The sequence below is a fragment of the Equus przewalskii genome, chromosome 6, assembly GCF_037783145.1.
Source record: "Equus przewalskii isolate Varuska chromosome 6, EquPr2, whole genome shotgun sequence".
Taxonomy (NCBI): domain Eukaryota; kingdom Metazoa; phylum Chordata; class Mammalia; order Perissodactyla; family Equidae; genus Equus; species Equus przewalskii.
In genome coordinates this window covers 95,580,540-95,593,697 of record NC_091836.1, presented here as the reverse complement: position 1 = coordinate 95,593,697, position 13,158 = coordinate 95,580,540, and the positions used below count along the sequence as shown (strand labels likewise).

At 39.9% G+C, this 13,158-nt stretch overlaps 1 long non-coding RNA gene across 1 annotated transcript in view; it reads left to right on the top strand.

Annotated features, from left to right (window-relative positions):
- LOC139084028 (uncharacterized) overlaps positions 1-4,906 on the top strand; it is a 70,907-nt gene extending 66,001 nt beyond the window's left edge. The window contains exon 3 of the long non-coding RNA XR_011541314.1: positions 3,564-4,906. This is a non-coding gene — a long non-coding RNA (uncharacterized lncRNA). The remainder of the gene's footprint in view (positions 1-3,563) is intronic.
- Positions 4,907-13,158: the final 8,252 nt, after the last annotated feature.

Genomic DNA, 13,158 nt, shown 5'->3' with positions numbered 1-13,158 from the left:
CTTTGTGGGTTGGCTTTTCATCCTTAAGTTGTTGCTTCATAGTTAGGAGGTGGCTGCCCAAGCTCTAGGAAGCATGACCACGGTCAAAGGCAGGAAGTGAGGGAAGGGGAGAGACTCAGGATAAACGGAATGAGATGCAACCATGCTCTTTTTAGGGAAGGAAACATTTCCCAGAGATGTCTTTGAAAATTTCCTCAGACATTTTCATTGCCCAGAAGTTGAGTCTGGGCCTATCTTCCCAAATATCAATGATTTTGGCCTAATATCTGGGTCTGTTAACAGTTAAATGGGGTAGGTGGAATTCCTGTTGGGTAAAAACAGGTGTCATTTAGGTATCCAGGTGTTCTGGAGGCTGTGTAAGAAAAACATTTCCATCTTCATAGGCTTTTGCTTCATTTCATTTAACACAAGGAAAGGGATGTGCTTAGGTGGTGGGGCCCCAGAATGCAGTGATTTTTGTACCTCGTAGGTGTAGGATTTGAGAGCATAGAGGGTCAGCTTTCTAGTTTTCTTAGTGGCATCAGTTTATAACATGTATATTCTAGATGCATTCTGAAATGTGTATTCCTGATGTACATCATGACAAAATTCTCCTCTTGTTTCTTTGAAGTAATGGAAGATTGCTGGGCTGATCAAAATATGATTCTTAATGGGTACATGGAGGAGACTGTGATTTGAAAAGTAAGAGGATTTACTTTAGATGGGTAGGAAGTAATGGTGGCTGATGAATCCAAAGGGGAGGTGCACGTAGGAGCTCACATGCATAGTCTGGCTCCTATTGAGAGGCCATTTGGTTTAGAGGAGCATCAAAGTCCTCCTTCTTCCTAACCCTAGAAAGAAGAGGTGATAGGGTGCATACAGTGTGAGCATTGCTTGAACAGAGGCCTATTTCACTATAATTAAGGTGAGAAACCAGGAGCGTCAGTACAGAGTGGAAACTGCTATCCAGACTCTGAAAGAAACCTGGCAGCTAAGAGCGGTATTCTCAACCACAAAGCCGCGTAAAGGCATCTCACGTCAGACACTGCTACTCTGACTCCTCACCTGCATTATTTTATTTTGTCTGTGTCATTGGTCAGCTACAGCTATGCTTAGGGGAAAATATATAGCCTCGTATGCATGTATTAATTTAAAAAAGCTGAAAATCAGTGACCTAACCAACTATCTTAAGAACTTAGAAGGATAACTGCAAATTAAGCCCAAGGAAATTAGAACAAGGAAATAACATGGATAAAAGCATAAATGAATTAAATAGAAAATAAATGCATGATAAAGAAAACACAAACAGCCTATAGCTGGTTCTTTGGAAACATTTTAATGTTGACCAACCACTCTTTATCTGGACAACGAAGCTGTTTCTGTATTGGAGGCAGCAGATGAGGCATTCACAATCTGTCTGTTGTTTTCACTGTCAAATCTTTTGGAGACATAATGAATTTCTTGGCCTAATGAGACTGTTACCTTTTGAAAGTCTACTCTTTACTTTACATGGTCAGAGCAGTGCAGAAATACTAGACAGAAATGAACATGTTATTTCACTGGAAAACAATGGAATCTGGGCAGAAGGTATACCTACTTTATTAAGACTCAGTTCTCCCTCATAGCTGTGGTATTTGGATTGTTAATATTTTACTGCAAACAAAGAGAAGTGTTTAGGCTCTTAGAAGAAGCCAGAGTGATAATGCCCTTAACAAAAGGGTGGGAGTTTAGGGAAAGGAAGAAGAAAACAGTCTTGATGGAAGCTTTGGAGTCAGCCTCACGTGGACCGACACCAGAGGAGGAAACTGGAATGCACTTTGCTCATAAGGAGCAAGGCCAGCTACTGTCATATTCATTATTGCCTTGAAAAATGCCCTGGACTCACAGACCTTTATTAAATTCTTGACGTAGTTGAAGATTGGCCATTCTTTTGAAGAATTCCTTGTGAGTGCATTTTGCACATAATGAATGAATTTTCAGAGACAGCCATTCCTGCCCCTTTCGGGTCAGCTAGCCGTCTTCAAATTTCTAACTTGCTGGGGCTTGTTAGAGGTAAGATGGTGGCATGATAAAGACTGAGCCAGAACTCCAATTATAAATGGAGATTACCAACAGCATGACCGGAGGAAGTGCAAGGAAAGGCTGTAAGGAACATGATGCAGGATCTTGCCTTAATCACCCTGCATCTTGTTGTAGAAGCCACATGATTTGTTTTTCTTTTAACTAAAGTGAATTGAATTAAATTGGATTGAACTGAATGAGGCTCTGGATCATGAGAGACAGCCTGAGAGTAAAGTCAGACCTTTGAAAATAACACCAAGTGTGAAATGAGCCCCAGGAAAAAGGGTTGTTTAGAAGGGTAGTGACACAAACTGGCCCATGACCAAACTGCCCTGCTCCAAAGGCACAACAATCAACGTAGGAAGAATGGATGGAACAAGAGAGAAAGATAACATGCAGAAATCACACACACAGAGACAAATAGCACAATGACTAGCCTGTTCTCTAAACACAGGGACCCTGTATACAGTTAGGGCTCAATTAATATTACCTGCTTGGTTTTCCCATTCATTTTTAATCATTACTAAAAATCATTACTTCAAATGAATAGTAACTGAACTATACTACGGGCTAGACTGTGTTTATTATTTACACGCCATATCTCAATTAAATCTCACAAGAAGCTTATATTTACTTTTATTATCTCCATTTGACAAAGGATTAGGGAGTCTTAGAGACATTGGAGGAAGCTTCCCACAGTGGCACATGTAGATGCCACGTTCTGAATGAAGGAGTGAATGAATAACCAGTAGACACATGAATGTACGAGTTCATGATCCAGTTAGTTTAATAGCTATTGCTCACATATTTAACTTTTAGGAGAGATAAAAGAAGTGATGCACTGAAAAGCTCTTGTTTTCCTCAGTCCTAAGTTCTTACTAGAATGTGACGAACCTCTCCTCTCTTTTGCTCATTTTTTCTTAGTATTATTTGCATCCTTAGCCTATTTTTAATTTCATAATAGTAAACATCCGCCTTGTGTCTACAAAAAAGACTATTAAAAAAGAGACGGATTTTTCTTTGCTACTTAAGTAACGATCACCTACTCTAAGGACAGTGCTTAAGTGCTTTAGAGAATAATACTTATCTATATGATAAATATATGTGACAAATACATCCCTTCTTTCAGCTCCCATTAGCTTCCTATCTGCCTCCCTCCATTAGCTGACTACATTCATTAGCACAAAAGTCTTTAGTAGCATTAATCTAATACTCTGAGAAATATGCCAACTAACAAGAGCACCTCTGCACAGAAGCCACTTAGCATACACTCTGGAGCCAGACTATCTGTTTGAATACTAGCTACATCACTTCATACTTTTGTGAACCTGGGCAAGTTTCTTAGCCTCTCCAAGCCTCAGTTTCCTTACCTGTAAAATGAGGATGCAAAAATCTTGACCTCAGGGTTGTTTTTATGCTGACTGAATGAATTATTCTAAGTAATTACTTAGAAAAATGCACAGGGACTGCATTATATAAATGTCAACTGTTTTTATGATTTTCCCAACTTTACTGCCCTACAGAGTGAGGCTGTCCCAACTTTCTCCAGATGACACTCAGAAAATGTGCCTTTGAAGAGGAAGATGGGGAATGGAAGAGGAGAAACAAGAATATGAAACCAATAACAGAAGTTAAGTTCTCCTTATTTCGATGACAGACAACATGTGTGCCATGTTTCAGCTGAGAAAGCCTTGACACTTGGAATTGGATTTTTCAGGGAATTAAATGTCCGAGTTTCTCTCTGAAAGTACAAATGAGAGGGCAGTTTTAAGGAACTTTGGTGACACAGGCTCATTCCCTTTGGCAGTAGCATAAGCAACAGCAGTTTATGGGGAGAATAGAAATTCATTCCGACCCATGACTTTACATTACGTTGTGCTTTCTCTCTTGGGGAGGAAGTTTGGACTGCACAGCAACTCTGTGATCCAAAGCAGCTTGCTTGCCCCATAGTGTGATACAAAGCGGTAATAGTCAGGAGTCCTGATAACTGAGTCAGAAGGAGATATTGCTCTTTTGGTTCCGAGTTGCGGAAGCTTTGCTGGCATCCACTGCCTGAAAAGCTGATTCCGTCCCAGATAGAGGTGAGATACATGAACACAGGGAGGACACAGAACACGGCAAGGCATTGGTAGTAATATGATCAATTAATTTAGTAAAGGGTGCCATCTGACTATGGAGCCATCCGACAGGAAATGTGTGCAAGCCCCACAGTGAAAACATGATTTCTGTTAATTGCCTGCTTTCATCATGCAGATCCCATGAGGCAGCCAAGCTGGCATATGAAAGGACCAGTTACTGGCTAAACTGCTGCCTAATGTCCTTTGTGGGAGAGATCTGGGCCTCAGATTGACCTGAAGTATAAAACACCATTGAGTGCTCTATCTTCTTCTTAATCTAGGGCATGACCATTGGCCCGGATTTCCCAACATTCCCCCTCTGTTGTCGGTCAGTCCTTGGCTACTCAACATTTGTCTCTGCCAGATCCTTGCTTTACTGACCACGGTTAAAAGCCAGAAAAAGACTGAGGTGACCTTGGGTATGGGCCACATTACTGTTCATTACTTGCTTGAAAAGGAAAAAAAATGCAAACAAGAATTATTCTTCATAAAGTTGGTTTAATTCTTGCGAGCAAGTTTATGAGTCATTTTATGAATGGCTCCCGCTTCAAATTAGGGCTCCTGTTTCCGCTTCCAATGAGCCTCTAGTATTACATCTAATATTGTTTCCTCTCAGCAATTGAAATGTACATCCCTGCTGGGTGGTAAGAATAGAATTTCTTTCCGGAATTCTTTCTTCTTTCTGAATTGCTTCATTTTACTTCCCCCAAAACTAAAATAAAGTAATTTGTACCTAAAACTAGACAAAATTAACCTCACGGCTCGTTCTGCTTTCAGTCTGCGACCTGGCTCCTTGGCACAGGAGGCTGCTTTCACTCATGGCCCCGCCTCACCCCCTCCTTTGGGCAGGAGGAAGATGTCTTCCATGGGAGTAAATGGGCTCAGAGGGTTTTTGAACTGCTTTTTAAACTTTTAAAACTGCTCAAAGGGTTTTTGAGCACAGTAATGTGAAGGTCAATTAGAATGAAGGTTCTGGAATCAGGGCCTATGCCCCCCAGGGCACAGGTGTCACCCTGTTACTTCGTTCCTGGCAGAGTGTTCGCTGTCCTCTGGCCGCTGCACAGACTGGCTCCGGAGGCTCCAGAGAATAAGCTTATTTTGTTTCCATGTTCTTGAACCTATAAGCCGTGTCTGGCATGCTCTCCTCGCCGTCCTTTCTGCAAAGCGAATAGTTCCATCGTGATGATAAGAAATAATGGTTGCAAGTCTTCCCTGCTGTGTACATGGATGACATTACATATTAAGACAATACTCTTTCCTGTTGACACAGAATCCTTCTCAACATAGTGTTTGGGAATGCTAGCACCAATTGATTAGCATTGTTGTGCATGAAAAAAGGACTAAAAATGAAAAACCCTATATTTACCCTGCTCTCGGTTTGAGGAACCCAAGTCCTCCAACTTTGTTATTTGGGTAGTGGATAGGAGACAGAAAACATAGACATTCAGTAGGGTGAACCATGCCATGCATGAGGGCCTTTCATACCTCTGTTGAGCTATTGAGAGAGGGGCAGGGAGAGAGGGAGGAACAAACACAAGTCCCATAAAAGTAACAGTCGATAATGATTATCATGTATTAAATTTCAAAATTCAAAACTTGCCATACCAACATAAATATTGACATTGTCATTAATTCAACCATTATCACATGTACTAGACAGAAAGAAGAACGAATGCAGTGAGAGACTACAGTCAGGCAAGCGAAACCTTCCTACAAATATCCAGCATCCTTCCACTTATACATTCCCAGCCAGAACTGTGTCTCAGGACCACCCCTAACTGCTAGGGAAGCTGGGAAATATTGTTTTTTGAAAACTAACACATAAGTGCCCCAAACACAATGGGGGTTTCTGTCAGTAAGAAAGGCAGAATCAATTCTGGGTGAGTAATTAACCATGTCTGACACAGGCCCTTCTAGTACACACTTTCATAACGATAACTACCTTGTTTGCTTAGAATTTATCACAGACAAAATTATGTACTTGCTGTCTTGCCACCACCTTGTGAGCTCTGAGAGGGCTGAGTACGAGTCTGTTTTTTACTGACCTTTTATTTCCAGGAACCAGTTCAGTGTCTGTAGCGCAACAGGCACTCAAAGCATATTTGTTAAAAAATGAATAATTTCCCACCACGTTTTCCTAGTTCAGGCAAGTACCGTCTCCTCTGTGGGTTACCACATTTCTGATGAGCATCCCAATTAGTCTCCTTGCTCTCCCTCTACTGGCTGAGTGATCCCTCTGAAGTGATTTGTAACCAAGTCAAACCACTCAATAGTTCACCATTATCTAAAGGATAAAGTCTGATTCCTGAAGATGATTTACAAAGACCTTAATGACTTGATACCCAGATATCTTTCCTGCTCATCATTTACCTTTCCCTGCTTTTTACTCTATTTCTATACTAACTATTTTTCAATTCCTCAAAGAAGCCGTAATCTCTTTTTTCACTTGAGATATAACTTACATACAATAAAATTCATTTTGTATACAGTTTTATAAGCTTCTACAAAAGAGCAGAATCTTGTGACTAACACCATAGTCTATTTATAGAATATTGCCATCACCCTCCACGATTCCCTCGTGACTCTTTGTAGTCAACCTCTATCCCTGCCTCCAGTCCCTGATAACCAATGATCAGTTTTCTGTCCTTATAAATTTTATTTTTTCCAGAAAAATATATAACTAGAATCATAGAGCAAGGAGCCTTTTAAGTCTGGATATTTTACTTAACATAATGCTTTTGAGATTCATTCCTGTTGGGTATGTATTAGTAATGTGTTCCTATTTGTTGCTGACTAGTCTTCCATTGTACGGATATACCACAGTCTATCCATTTACTCATTACAGAGCATTTGCATTGTTTCCAGTTTGGGGTAATTATGAATGAAACCACTATAAACACTCACATATAGGTTTTCATATGAATACAAGTTACCTTTTCACCTTGGAGTGGGATTACTAGATTGTAATGATAAGTGTATGTTAAACTTTTTAAGAAACTGCTTTCCAAACTGTTTTCCAGAGAGGCCACTGTATTGAGCTTTCCCCCAATATTCTCTTTTAATGCTGGCCCTTTTGCTTGTCTTGCAGTTACTCCATTCATCTCCTTCCCTCTACTGCTTTATGCTTAGACTTCAGCTTTTAGTTTGGCAATTGCTTTCTCTGGGAAAGTCGTCCCTGATCCCGGCTCTGGATTGATGCGTCTCCTCTGTTCTCTCACACTATTGTATGTCTCCTCAATTAATGTTGCATAATCTAAAAGAATGGAAAAATAATGCTATTTCAGTCTCAATTTGAACTGAGCTTGCAACATTAGGGATGTCAACTACTCCGACATTCAAAGGGATGTACTACACTACCTTAGGAGAATTTACAAAGGAATAGCTCACATCTATTTTTTCAACTGTGGCTTATCACTCATTCAAGGATATCTCAAACAATGGAGGTTAAAAGTCTGGGAGAAAAAAATTTCCTTGGAAAAACAATTTGGAGTGAGGCCACATATTCTGTTCTTCATGGACCAAGGAGAGGGTGCTTCTACTTCCCTTCAAGACAAGTGAGAGAGAATTCCAGAGGACCACTTGGACAGCTTGGTCTTTGTTTCCTAGTATCTGTGGGAGCACAGCAACTGGTGCCAAGTCCTTTTCTGAAAAGGCCTTAAAATTGTGAGATTTTAACTAGATAGCTACTGTGATGGTGGGATAAGAAGAGGTAACTCCGCGGGGAAAGTCATGGGAACCTAGAATTTTCAGAGCACGGGATTGTGAGTTTTTCTCATGAACCAACTGGGGGCTATATAACAGGTAGCCTTCCTGCACCTATCTGAAAAAGAATTGACAAAAAAATGTACTGCCTGGAAGGGTAATGAGATCTCCAACAGACTCTGTGTCAAGTGGAGGGTCTCTAGGGTAGAGATCATCCACAGTAAAGGAAGGAAAGGTGCAAGATCCCCAATGATGATGATGACCACCCACAGTGCACTCCAAGGGGGATCGAATGCAGATCACAGCTGCCCCAGCAGGGCATGACTTTTCCTCCCATTTGCCTCATTTTCTTCAGATCACATCAAGCTGGAAGAGGTAGCGATATCTAGTGAGTGAGAGGGGAGAGGTATAAATGCTGGGGGGGAGTTAGAGGAGAGGAAATAAAAAATAATAAGTAATTTGTTCATCCCCTACATTTTGACATTCAGCTTGTGGTCAATTACTTACTACTGTAATTGGTGCTGCAAACAAACATTTTGGCATATAGATTTTTGTCCATATTTCCTCTCATTTTCTTAGACAACTTTCCTAGATGTGGAATAATTGGAACTCCAAGTCCTAACAGTTTTGAGACTCTTGAAACATAATTTTAAAATTATAGTCCAGAAAGGTTTATGGTTTACATTCTCACTAGTAATTTATAAGGGTGTATACCTTGCTATACCCTCACCAATGAAATTAGTTTTAGGAAAAATCTATTAAATTGATAAATGCAAAGAGAAATATCATTGTTGTTTTAATTTCAATTATCCCTGGGATTAAATTGTGTTGTGTGTTTATTTTCCACTTCCATTTTCTCTGGAAGACTAGTTTGTTAATATCTGTTAAAGTAATTTTTATTCACAAGGCTGTATTTTAACCTAGAGGAGATGAATTAAGGCGAGGAATGCACTTCTTGATCTTTCTAGGCCTCTTGCTATCCTGTGTATTTATTTCTGGAAAAAACTGCATTTTCAAACACAAACCATTGTGTTATTCGATCAATTTTTTTAGTGCATATTCCCCATCCTTGCTGGTCGAGAAAATCAATCCAGCCAATTAATGCGTTGGAGAATGGGGAAAAAAAGTGATACTTCTGTGTGGCAGTCCTTCCTGTCACTTGGAAATGCATCTTAAACACTTCAAGGAACACTAGCGTGAGTGTGTGAATGGACATCCCCATAGAGAGAGAGGAGGAGGAAGGAAGGAGAGTGTGCGGATGTTCATGCAAGTGGCATTGGGGGAGGGGATGAGCAGACAGGTGTTAGGTCAATGCTTCTCCTGTTCTACTTCAATTATGGCATTCAGGGGCAGAAAGGGGAGAAAGCAAAGCTGGACTTTTCTTTTCAGACGCAATCTACTTTCTGAGATGCCTGAAGAGAGTGCACTATAGGAAATTACAATTCTCTTGAATTTGATCAAAGAGGAAATATTTATTTGTGGGACCTAGAAAGTGGGGTGAAAAATACAAAGGGGTAGACTTCTCAGAAATCTTTTCTTCTTTATAGGGTCCTGGATGAATACTTCATTGCAACAAACTTGGCTTCAAACCAGAAAGACATTGAGTCAAGAAGATAATAAAAATAGTTAGTAATAATCACATTTACCCTGTGTTACTATGTCTCAGACACTGGTGAACAACTGATCCACACACATTGTCTGTCTTATTTAATCTTATAGGAAGCTCATGAGTTAGTATAATTATTATGTCAAGCTTATAGTAGAGGAAACTGAGGCTTAGAGATGGTGAGTTACTTATCCAATATCACACAGTAATAAATGTCAGAACTGGGGATTCATATTGACAACATTTACAACTCTAGAGTCCATGGTTCTAAACCGTGGGCACACTGCCTCAGCCTGGGTCCCACAGGCTATGGTGACCTCACATTGCCTTAGTCCTTTCCAAACACACCAAACCAGACCCCAATCTCACCTTTGAAGGACTTTTGTTTATTTTGTTATTGATTTTTATCAGGGCCGGCTACATAATTTGAGAGGCCAATTTGTAAAATGAAAATGCAGAGCCCCAGCTGGGGTCAGAGAGGTCTACCTTTCCTTCCCAAGGGGGTGCCATTTCAAATCAAAGCAATGAGTGACTCCCAAGAAATTACAACTTCTGCATGAGGAGGTACTAAGTATCTAGATATAGGATGGGAAGCAGTCCCTGCCGAGTCACCTGGAGAATGAATCACAGCACTGCCGGGTAAAGTTGGGGATGACTGCTTCCTTGCTTTGCCCAGAGATGTTGCAGGACGTGCGCCCAAACCTGACCCTCCTGCAACCAAATCTAGCTCCTGGCAAGAGTGATGGTGAAATACAGACCTCCACAACCCCAAACAAAGTGACCAAGTCACTAACTGGGGAGGTGAGAAGGAGTCCTAATGGGTTGGGGACATAGAGGGGAAGGCTGTGTTGAGCTCAAGGCATCAGGAGGCAGGGAACAATGGGGAATTGAGAACTCATCCTAGAAAGGAAGTGGGAAGCAGGACTGCATCCTCCCTTGTTCTATTAGCTTCCACTTACAAAGCATAAATTTAAAGATAAAATTATTAAGTATTTCAAGATGGCAATTGCAAAGAGTTAAATCCTAAGCATAGAGTCATTCTGAGCACAGGGCTCTTCTGAGCATGCGGCCCTGTGCAAGTGCACTGCATGAAGGTCGCATGCTTATGAAGCTGCCCTGGTTTTCATTCTCTGGGTGTAGTCAAGGTGGGAGTGAGAAAAGTGCTTTGTTTAAAGAGACTGTATATTGATCTTATACACGTTTGTGGTTGTAGTGGCAGTCTAGTATAATGGTTAAAAGTCTGAGTTTAGATATATTCAGACATGAATTTGAGTCCCAACTCTTCATACCAGATGATTTAGGAAAAGATTTCAATCTCTCAAAATCCGTATCTTCCCTTTTAAAAATGGGATAAAGCACATCTCAAAATTTTGAGCAGGTTGAAAATATAACTTGTATAGAAGATTCAACACAGAGGCTGGCACCTGCTGATGTAGTTAATAAGTGTTTGCAATTGTTATTAGTGATATTTGTGATACATTCAAATTTAGAAATTTAAGTAAAATATTAGTCAGTAAAAAATGCTTGTCTCCTGGCTAGTGTATTAGCATAGAGGCACATCTAAAATTCCTAAGAAGTTTAATCCTCACACTAAAAATATGCACTGAGCAATGACTAAGTACCAGGCACTCCCTGAGTATGTTATGTTCGTTATCTTATTCCATTCCCATAACAACGTTTTAAGTTAGTATTGTCAAGCCATTTTATAGATGAAGAATCTAAAGGTGAGGAAAGTTACACAAATACCCAATACTTAATAGCTGGTGAGAGAGCTAAGATCCAAACTTCAGTCCGTCTGACTACAAAGTCTATGTTCTTAACCCCTGTGTCATAGTGTATAGATTAGTGTTTCTCAACCCTGCCTGCACATTTGAAATATTTAAAAAGATACTGATGCTGAGGACCCAACCTAGATTATTTTAATCAGAATATTGAGGAGTGAGGATATAAGTAATAAAAAAAATATATCAATGTGTTTCAGGTGATTCTCATGTGCAGACAAGGTCAAGAACCAACTGGTCTAGATGTTATAATGCACCTAGAAAGCTCTTGCTTTTAATATATTGTGTGTTAAATCATATCAGCAGGCCATTTTGAATTCATGAGGGGCAATGGAAATTTATTTTTTTTACTCCAAGAGTATTTTAAGGCAAACACCAAAGAATATCCATTGTAAGAAAGCAAAGTTATTCTTTTTTGCACAGGAAGAAAGAGTCGTTATTGTCATGACCTTGAATAATCTTTTATAGATGGGTGTGGGAGTAGGATTTATTTTTTCAAACTCAGAGAAGTAAAAGCATCTGTGTATTGACCTGAAAGAATATGCGGAAAACACAGGATGAGGAGAAGAGTTGCTACACAATTTGGATGGGGAAATGTCAGGGTGGGCGGATGTGGGATGATGGAAAAGGAGTGTGTCATGAATACTTCATAAGTGGGCCCCCGCCTCCTTCACATTTGTAAGTGCCATTTATAATGGGATGAATAATAGAGTTAAGATGTGTGCTCTGTGATGTGTCCCTTTATCCAAACAAATACAAGGCAGCACAGATAAAATTATCACCCAAGGCCAGCACATGCAAAACAGAGATGCGGTGCTGATGATTTAGGCCCCACTCCTAACTGGAGGGTAATCTTCCAGATAATTGCCTCAATTCCCCCACTTTATTTAGAAGAAGGAAGTTTCTAAACAAAGTCATGATGCTTTCAAATTTTCTACCCATTAATTTCATTTTTCAGTATATCTTTCCAGAATGACATAAAATAAGTGATTGATGCTGTGTGCAAAGAGATACAGGTCATGGCTACAGAGGGATGCTTCCATCAATTTAAAACATGTAAAAACCTGGCCAAATTATGCCAAAAGCCACCACACCAATGAAACCCTCTGTAAAACTGCCACTATTATATAATCTGTACATCCCCAAGTTAAGAAAAAAGCTCAAATGGTGAATGTGTTAGGGAATTAAGGACAAGTCTCCATGGATGTTGATAATAGATATTAGGATAAATTGACTACTTTGTATCTGGAAAAGGGTATCTCCATTATGTTAAACAAAACTGTCAAGTACACTGGAATTTTGTCCTAACAGAATTAAAAATGGGGCCTAATTCATGACGATATAGAAGCCATTGGTAAAAAGAGCATGGGTTTTTGAGTGCGGATTGGTTGAATTCAATTTTGATTTTTCCACAACTAACAAATATTCTGGGACAAGTGACGTAGTTTATTTGGACCTAATTTTCTTTATCTGTAAAATGGGAATAATAAGCAGCATTCAAGATTATTCTGAAGCTTATAGACAATATCTGTGGAGCAGCAAGTATAACTTACCCAAGAATTCTTCCATAAATGATGATTATCGTTCTGTTATATTCTTATTGTTAGAAATTAATCCACTCTCTTACTATCTTGCCAAGGGCCTGTGCTTTCATATCCTGGGACTCAGTCATGCATTGTCCAATTTCTTCCAGAAGAAGACAATGTTACTGGCATAGACAGTAGTCCTGAGGTTAAACCCACCCACTAGGTGAGACATGTGCTGGGGAAATTGGCCAGACTACAGAAGTCAAGAAAAAGTTCCCATCGGCAGGCAAAGTCCAGTTCCCAAAGAATATGGTAATAACTAGGCACAATCCTCAGAAGTTACCAGCAACAATCTTAGAGCAGTGAGGTAGGTCAGCAGGTGGGAA